This window comes from Oncorhynchus keta, unplaced genomic scaffold (genome assembly GCF_023373465.1).
Source record: "Oncorhynchus keta strain PuntledgeMale-10-30-2019 unplaced genomic scaffold, Oket_V2 Un_contig_1509_pilon_pilon, whole genome shotgun sequence".
In the NCBI taxonomy this organism is placed as follows: Eukaryota; Metazoa; Chordata; class Actinopteri; order Salmoniformes; family Salmonidae; genus Oncorhynchus; species Oncorhynchus keta.
Genome location: NW_026279127.1, coordinates 455,353 through 464,172, shown reverse-complemented (window position 1 = coordinate 464,172; position 8,820 = coordinate 455,353). Strand labels below are relative to the sequence as shown.

General features: G+C 41.6%; 1 long non-coding RNA gene across 3 annotated transcripts; it reads right to left on the bottom strand.

Annotated features, from left to right (window-relative positions):
- Positions 1-968: 968 nt before the first annotated feature.
- LOC127918846 (uncharacterized) lies at positions 969-7,590 on the bottom strand. 3 transcript variants are annotated; one of them, XR_008101009.1, is made up of 8 exons: positions 4,484-7,590; positions 4,343-4,436; positions 3,639-4,202; positions 3,076-3,169; positions 2,982-3,028; positions 2,266-2,559; positions 2,068-2,199; positions 969-1,902 (listed from the first exon to the last, which is right to left on the bottom strand). It is a non-coding gene; the product is annotated as an uncharacterized LOC127918846 (long non-coding RNA). The 3 variants fall into 3 exon arrangements; XR_008101008.1 differs by lacking the exons at positions 2,982-3,028; positions 3,076-3,169; positions 4,343-4,436 and having other exon boundaries at positions 2,266-2,981; positions 3,592-3,873; XR_008101007.1 differs by lacking the exons at positions 2,982-3,028; positions 3,076-3,169; positions 4,343-4,436 and having other exon boundaries at positions 2,266-2,981; positions 3,592-4,202; positions 4,531-7,590.
- Positions 7,591-8,820: the final 1,230 nt, after the last annotated feature.

Sequence of the window (8,820 nt, the reverse complement as noted above, 5' to 3'; positions counted from 1 at the left end):
CTATTATAGTTCCATGATTAGTGAGGATCAGGACTACTGTTTAACCCCTATTACAGTGCCATGATTAGTGAGGATCAGGGTAGATTTATAGGACTACTGTTTAACCCCTATTATAGTTCCATGATTAGTGAGGATCAGGACTACTGTTTAACCCCTATTACAGTTCCATGATTAGTGAGGATCAGGGTAGATTTATAGGACTACTGTTTAACCCCTATTACAGTGCCATGATTAGTGAGGATCAGGACTACTGTTTAACCCCTATTACAGTTCCATGATTAGTGAGGATCAGGGTAGATTTACAGGACTACTGTTTAACCCCTATTACAGTTCCATGATTAGTGAGGATCAGGGTAGATTTATAGGACTACTGTTTAACCCCTATTACAGTGCCATGATTAGTGAGGATCAGGGTAGATTTATAGGACTACTGTTTAACCCCTATTACAGTTCCATGATTAGTGAGGATCAGGACTACTGTTTAACCCCTATTACAGTGCCATGATTAGTGAGGATCAGGGTAGATTTATAGGACTACTGTTTAACCCCTATTACATTTCCATGATTAGTGAGGATCAGGGTAGATTTATAGGACTACTGTTTAACCCCTATTACAGTTCCATGATTAGTGAGGATCAGGACTACTGTTTAACCCCTATTACAGTTCCATGATTAGTGAGGATCAGGACTACTGTTTAACCCCTATTACAGTTCCATGATTAGTGAGGATCAGGACTACTGTTTAACCCCTATTACAGTTCCATGATTAGTGAGGATCAGGACTACTGTTTAACCCCTATTACAGTTCCATGATTAGTGAGGATCAGGACTACTGTTTAACCCCTATTGTAAACTTTTCTCACCTTCCAATTGATTGATTGAACTTCAACATGACAACTTTCAGGATGAATCAAACCACCATTTTTGATTCATCAATATATTTGGTGAATATAAAGGCTCTCCAAACCTGTTTTTTATTTATTTTATTTATCATACATACTTTCCTAATCCTGCCTAAATAATCTACAAAATCAGAGTATTTTTAAGTGTACCAGTTGGTGCTGAAACAGATGCATATACAGTACCTTGCAAAAATAATTCAGACCCTTTCTTATTTCTCCACAAGTGGGATTAAAATGAATTGACTTGTCATTTGTTAACAATCTACACAAAATACTCAAAGTGTCAAAGTGGAAGATGTAAAAACAAGTTAATATAAATAAATAAAAACATAACTAAAATAGTAATTGATTAAGTATTCAGACCCTTTGTTATGTCAAGCCTAAATTAGTTCAGAATGTGGCTTAACAAATCACATAATGACATGGAATAATAGGGGTTGTCGTGATTTTGGAATGACTTCCTCTGTCCCCAATACATATAACATTGGTCCCTCAGTCAACTGTTGAATTTCAAGCACAGATTCAACCTCAAAGACCAGGGAGCTTTACAAGAGCCTCATAAAGAAGGGCAGCGATTGGTAGCTGAGTAACAATAACACATCAGACATTGAACATCTCTTTAAGCATGGCTAAATTAATAATTATGCTGTGGATTACACCCATCTAGTACCGGGTTAGGTCCCCCTGTGCATCCAGAACAACCTGAATTCTTTGGGGCATGCTACAAGGTATCAGGAACGTTTCACAGGAATGTTGGTCCATGCTGACGCGATAGCATCACGCGACAAGGCACTAAAGTCATATAAATAGAAAATGGAAAAGAAATACTTTTTGGTCTAAATGTAAAGCCTAACAGCCTCCGGAACAACCTCTATCCCCAAGCCATAAGACTCCGGAACACCTTCTATCCCCAAGCCATAAGACTCCGGAACAGCTTCTATCCCCAAGCCATAAGACTCCGGAACACCTTCTATCCCCAAGCCATAAGACTCCGGAACACCTTCTATCCCCAAGCCATAAGACTCTGGAACACCTTCTATCCCCAAGCCATAAGACTCCGGAACACCTTCTATCCCCAAGCCATAAGACTCCGGAACAGCTTCTATCCCCAAGCCATAAGACTCTGGAACACCTTCTATCCCCAAGCCATAAGACTCTGGAACACCTTCTATCCCCAAGCCATAAGACTCCGGAACACCTTCTATCCCCAAGCCATAAGACTCCGGAACAGCTTCTATCCCCAAGCCATAAGACTCCGGAACAGCTTCTATCCCCAAGCCATAAGACTCCGGAACAGCTTCTATCCCCAAGCCATAAGACTCCGGAACAGCTTCTATCCCCAAGCCATAAGACTCCGGAACACCTTCTATCCCCAAGCCATAAGACTCCGGAACACCTTCTATCCCCAAGCCATAAGACTCCGGAACAGCTTCTATCCCCAAGCCATAAGACTGCTAAATAGCTGACTAAATAACTCTACTCACCTTCCCCCTATACATATCTACCTCTATTATTGTCTCTATGTACACTCTCACACACTCTAGTCTCCTTACCCCTATACATATCTACCTCCATCACTCCAGTATCCCTGTCCCCTTCCCCCTATACATATCTACCTCCATCACTCCAGTATCCCTGTCCCCCTATACATATCTACCTCCATCACTCCAGTATCCCTGTCTCCTTCCCCCTATACATATCTACCTCCATCACTCCAGTATCCCTGTCTCCTTCCCCCTATACATATCTACCTCCATCACTCCAGTATCCCTGTCTCCTCCCCCTATACATATCTATCTCCATCACTCCAGTATCCCTGTCTCCTTCCCCCTATACATATCTACCTCCATCACTCCAGTATCCCTGTCCCCTTCCCCCTATACATATCTACCTCCATCACTCCAGTATCCCTGTCTCCTTCCCCCAATACATATCTACCTCCATCACTCCAGTATCCCTGTCCCCTTCCCCCTATACATATCTACCTCCAACACTCCAGTATCCCTGTCACCTTCCCCCTATACATATCTACCTCCATCACTCCAGTATCCCTGTCACCTTCCCCCTATACATATCTACCTCCATCACTCCAGTATCCCTGTCCCCTTCCCCCTATACATATCTACCTCCAACACTCCAGTATCCCTGTCACCTTCCCCCTATACATATCTACCTCCATCACTCCAGTATCCCTGTCTCCTTCCCCCTATACATATCTACCTCCATCACTCCAGTATCCCTGTCCCCTTCCCCCTATACATATCTACCTCCATCACTCCAGTATCCCTGTCTCCTTCCCCTATACATATCTACCTCCATCACTCCAGTATCCCTGTCCCCTTCCCCCTATACATATCTACCTCCATCACTCCAGTATCCCTGTCACCTTCCCCCTATACATATCTACCTCCATCACTCCAGTATCCCTGTCTCCTTCCCCCAATACATATCTACCTCCATCACTCCAGTATCCCTGTCCCCTTCCCCCTATACATATCTACCTCCAACACTCCAGTATCCCTGTCACCTTCCCCCTATACATATCTACCTCCATCACTCCAGTATCCCTGTCCCCTTCCCCCTATACATATCTACCTCCATCACTCCAGTATCCCTGTCTCCTTACCCCTATACATATCTACCTCCATCACTCCAGTATCCCTGTCTCCTTCCCCCTGTACATATCTACCTCCATCACTCCAGTATCCCTGTCTCCTTCCCCCTATACATATCTACCTCCATCACTCCAGTATCCCTGTCACCTTCCCCCTATACATATCTACCTCCATCACTCCAGTATCCCTGTCACCTTCCCCCTATACATATCTACCTCCATCACTCCAGTATCCCTGTCTCCTTCCCCCTATACATATCTACCTCCATCACTCCAGTATCCCTGTCTCCTTCCCCCTATACATATCTACCTCCATCACTCCAGTATCCCTGTCCCCTTCCCCCTATACATATCTACCTCCATCACTCCAGTATCCCTGTCACCTTCCCCCTATACATATCTACCTCCATCACTCCAGTATCCCTGTCTCCTTCCCCCTATACATATCTACCTCCATCACTCCAGTATCCCTGTCTCCTTACCCCTATACATATCTACCTCCATCACTCCAGTATCCCTGTCTCCTTCCCCCTATACATATCTACCTCCATCACTCCAGTATCCCTGTCTCCTTCCCCCTATACATATCTACCTCCATCACTCCAGTATCCCTGTCTCCTTCCCCCTATACATATCTACCTCCATCACTCCAGTATCCCTGTCTCCTTCCCCCTATACATATCTACCTCCATCACTCTAGTATCCCTGTCTCCTTCCCCCTATACATATCTACCTCCATCACTCCAGTATCCCTGTCTCCTTCCCCTATACATATCTACCTCCATCACTCCAGTATCCCTGTCTCCTTACCCCTATACATATCTACCTCCATCACTCCAGTATCCCTGTCTCCTTCCCCCTATACATATCTACCTCCATCACTCCAGTATCCCTGTCTCCTTCCCCCTATACATATCTACCTCCATCACTCCAGTATCCCTGTCTCCTTCCCCCTATTCATATCTACCTCCATCACTCCAGTATCCCTGTCTCCTTCCCCCTATACATATCTACCTCCATCACTCCAGTATCCCTGTACATATTCAGTAGTATGCTTCTTACATTGTGCGGTTATTTTTAGGTTTATTTCTGTTGTGTGTTTGTTCTACCTTGTTATCTTTACATTGATATTGATTTACTGTATTGTTGGGTTGGGAACTTTGAAGAAAGGCATTTCACTGTATTTGGACAGGTGACATGAACACTGTAAACCTTGTGTTTGGGGCAGATCCAATACGTCACTGAGTAACTGCCTGCTTCTTTTTCAAGCATAGTGGCGGCTGCATCATGGTATGGGTATGCTTGACATCGGCAAATAATGAGGAGTTTTTCAGGATAAAAAAAATGGAATAAAGCTAAGCACAGGAAAAATTCTAGATGAAAACCTGGTTCAGTCTGCTTTCCACCAGACACTGGGAGATGAATTCACCTTTCAGCAGGACAATAACCTGGTTCAGTCTGCTTTCCACCAGACACTGGGAGATGAATTCACCTTTCAGCAGGACAATAACCTGGTTCAGTCTGCTTTCCACCAGACACTGGGAGATGAATTCACCTTTCAGCAGGACAATAACCTGGTTCAGTCTGCTTTCCACCAGACACTGGGAGATGAATTCACCTTTCAGCAGGACAATAACCTGGTTCAGTCTGCTTTCCACCAGACACTGGGAGATGAATTCACCTTTCAGCAGGACAATAACCTGGTTCAGTCTGCTTTCCACCAGACACTGGGAGATTAATTCACCTTTCAGCAGGACAATAACCTACAACACAAGGCCAAATCTACACTGGAGATGCTTACCAAGAAGACAGTGAATGTTCCTGAGTGGCCGAGTTACAGTTTTGCTTGAAAATCTGTGGCTGTCTAGCCATGATCCCAACACCCTGACAGAGCTTGTAGATATTTGAAAATAATAATGTGCAAATGATGCACAATTAAGGTGTGAAGCTCTTAAAGACTTACCCAGAGAGACTCACAGCTGTAATCACTCTTAGACTTACCCAGAGAGACTCACAGCTGTAATCACCCTTAGACTTACCCAGAGAGACTCACAGCTGTAATCACTCTTAGACTTACCCAGAGAGACTCACAGCTGTAATCACCCTTAGAGACTTTCCCAGAAAGACTCAAAGCTGTAATCACTCTTAGAGACTTACCCAGAGAGACTCACAGCTGTAATCACTCTTAGAGACTTCCCCAGAGAGACTCACACTGTAATCGCTCTTAGAGACTTACCCAGAGAGACTCACAGCTGTAATCACCCTTAGAGACTTTCCCAGAAAGACTCAAAGCTGTAATCACTCTTAGAGACTTACCCAGAGAGACTCACAGCTGTAATCACTCTTAGAGACTTCCCCAGAGAGACTCACACTGTAATCGCTCTTAGAGACTTACCCAGAGAGACTCACAGCTGTAATCACTCTTAGACTTCCCCAGAGAGACTCTCAGCTGGAATCACTCTTAGAGACTCACCCAGAAAGACTCTCAGCTGTAATCACTCTTAAGAGACTTACCCAGAAAGACTCACAGCTGTCATCACTCTTAGAGACTTCCCCAGAGAGACTCGCAGCTGTAATGACTCTTAGAGAATTACCCAGAAAGACTCACAGCTGTAATCACTCTTAGAGACTTACCCAGAATCACAGCTGTAATCACTCTTAGACTTCCCCAGAGAGACTCACAGATGTAATCACTCTTAGAGACTTACCCAGAGAGACTCACAGCTGTAATGACTCTTAGAGACTTACCCAGAAAGACTCACAGCTGTAATCGCTGCCAAAAGTGTTTCTGTCTAACCTGTACCGACTCAGAGCTGAATATTCAAGCAAAACCTATATTTTAGTTATATAATTTCTAATAATCTTTAAAAATATATAGATGTTTTGTCTTTACATGGACAGAATATTTTGTGTACATTGTTGAAAAAAAAGTTCAATTAAATCCATTTGAATCCTTTGTAACATGTGAAGAAATCCAAGGGGTCTGAATACTATTGCCTTGTTTTTACATGATCCCTATATTCTGAACCTGTTCTCTAGAAGGATTCTATATTCTGAACCTGTTCTCTAGAAGGATTCTATATTCTGAACCTGTTCTCTAGAAGGATTCTATATTCTGAACCTGTTCTCTAGAAGGATTCTATATTCTGAACCTGTTCTCTAGAAGGATTCTATATTCTGAACCTGTTCTCTAGAAGGATTCTATATTCTGAACCTGTTCTCTAGAAGGATTCTATATTCTGAACCTGTTCTCTAGAAGGATTCTATATTCTGAACCTGTTCTCTAGAAGGATTCTATATTCTGAACCTGTTCTCTAGAAGGATTCTATATTCTGAACCTGTTCTCTAGAAGGATTCTATATTCTGAACCTGTTCTCTAGAAGGATTCTATATTCTGAACCTGTTCTCTAGAAGGATTCTATATTCTGAACCTGTTCTCTAGAAGGATTCTATATTCTGAACCTGTTCTCTAGAAGGATTCTATATTCTGAACCTGTTCTCTAGAAGGATTCTATATTCTGAACCTGTTCTCTAGAAGGATTCTATATTCTGAACCTGTTCTCTAGAAGGATTCTATATTCTGAACCTGTTCTCTAGAAGGATTCTATATTCTGAACCTGTTCTCTAGAAGGATTCTATATTCTGAACCTGTTCTCTAGAAGGATTCTATATTCTGAACCTGTTCTCTAGAAGGATTCTATATTCTGAACCTGTTCTCTAGAAGGATTCTATATTCTGAACCTGTTCTCTAGAAGGATTCTATATTCTGAACCTGTTCTCTAGAAGGATTCTATATTCTGAACCTGTTCTCTAGAAGGATTCTATATTCTGAACCTGTTCTCTAGAAGGATTCTATATTCTGAACCTGTTCTCTAGAAGGATTCTATATTCTGAACCTGTTCTCTAGAAGGATTCTATATTCTGAACCTGTTCTCTAGAAGGATTCTATATTCTGAACCTGTTCTCTAGAAGGATTCTATATTCTGAACCTGTTCTCTAGATGGATTCTATATTCTGAACCTGTTCTCTAGATGGATTCTATATTCTGAACCTGTTCTCTAGAAGGATTCTATATTCTGAACCTGTTCTCTAGATTTCTATATTCTGAACCTGTTCTCTAGATGGATTCTATATTCTGAACCTGTTCTCTAGATGGATTTCTATATTCTGAACCTGTTCTCTAGAAGGATTCTATATTCTGAACCTGTTCTCTAGATGGATTCTATATTCTGAACCTGTTCTCTAGAAGGATTCTATATTCTGAACCTGTTCTCTAGAAGGATTCTATATTCTGAACCTGTTCTCTAGAAGGATTCTATATTCTGAACCTGTTCTCTAGAAGGATTCTATATTCTGAACCTGTTCTCTAGATGGATTCTATATTCTGAACCTGTTCTCTAGAAGGATTCTATATTCTGAACCTGTTCTCTAGAAGGATTCTATATTCTGAACCTGTTCTCTAGAAGGATTCTATATTCTGAACCTGTTCTCTAGATGGATTCTATATTCTGAACCTGTTCTCTAGAAGGATTCTATATTCTGAACCTGTTCTCTAGAAGGATTCTATATTCTGAACCTGTTCTCTAGATGGATTCTATATTCTGAACCTGTTCTCTAGAAGGATTCTATATTCTGAACCTGTTCTCTAGAAGGATTCTATATTCTGAACCTGTTCTCTAGAAGGATTCTATATTCTGAACCTGTTCTCTAGAAGGATTCTATATTCTGAACCTGTTCTCTAGATGGATTCTATATTCTGAACCTGTTCTCTAGAAGGATTCTATATTCTGAACCTGTTCTCTAGAAGGATTCTATATTCTGAACCTGTTCTCTAGATGGATTCTATATTCTGAACCTGTTCTCTAGATGGATTCTATATTCTGAACCTGTTCTCTAGAAGGATTCTATATTCTGAACCTGTTCTCTAGAAGGATTCTATATTCTGAACCTGTTGTCTAGAAGGATTCTATATTCTGAACCTGTTGTCTAGAAGGATTCTATATTCTGAACCTGTTCTCTAGAAGGATTCTATATTCTGAACCTGTTCTCTAGAAGGATTCTATATTCTGAACCTGTTCTCTAGAAGGATTCTATATTCTGAACCTGTTCTCTAGAAGGATTCTATATTCTGAACCTGTTCTCTAGAAGGATTCTATATTCTGAACCTGTTGTCTAGAAGGATTCTATATTCTGAACCTGTTCTCTAGAAGGATTCTATATTCTGAACCTGTTCTCTAGAAGGATTCTATATTCTGAACCTGTTCTCTAGAAGGTATTTAAAGGGATGGCTGAAGACACATGTAC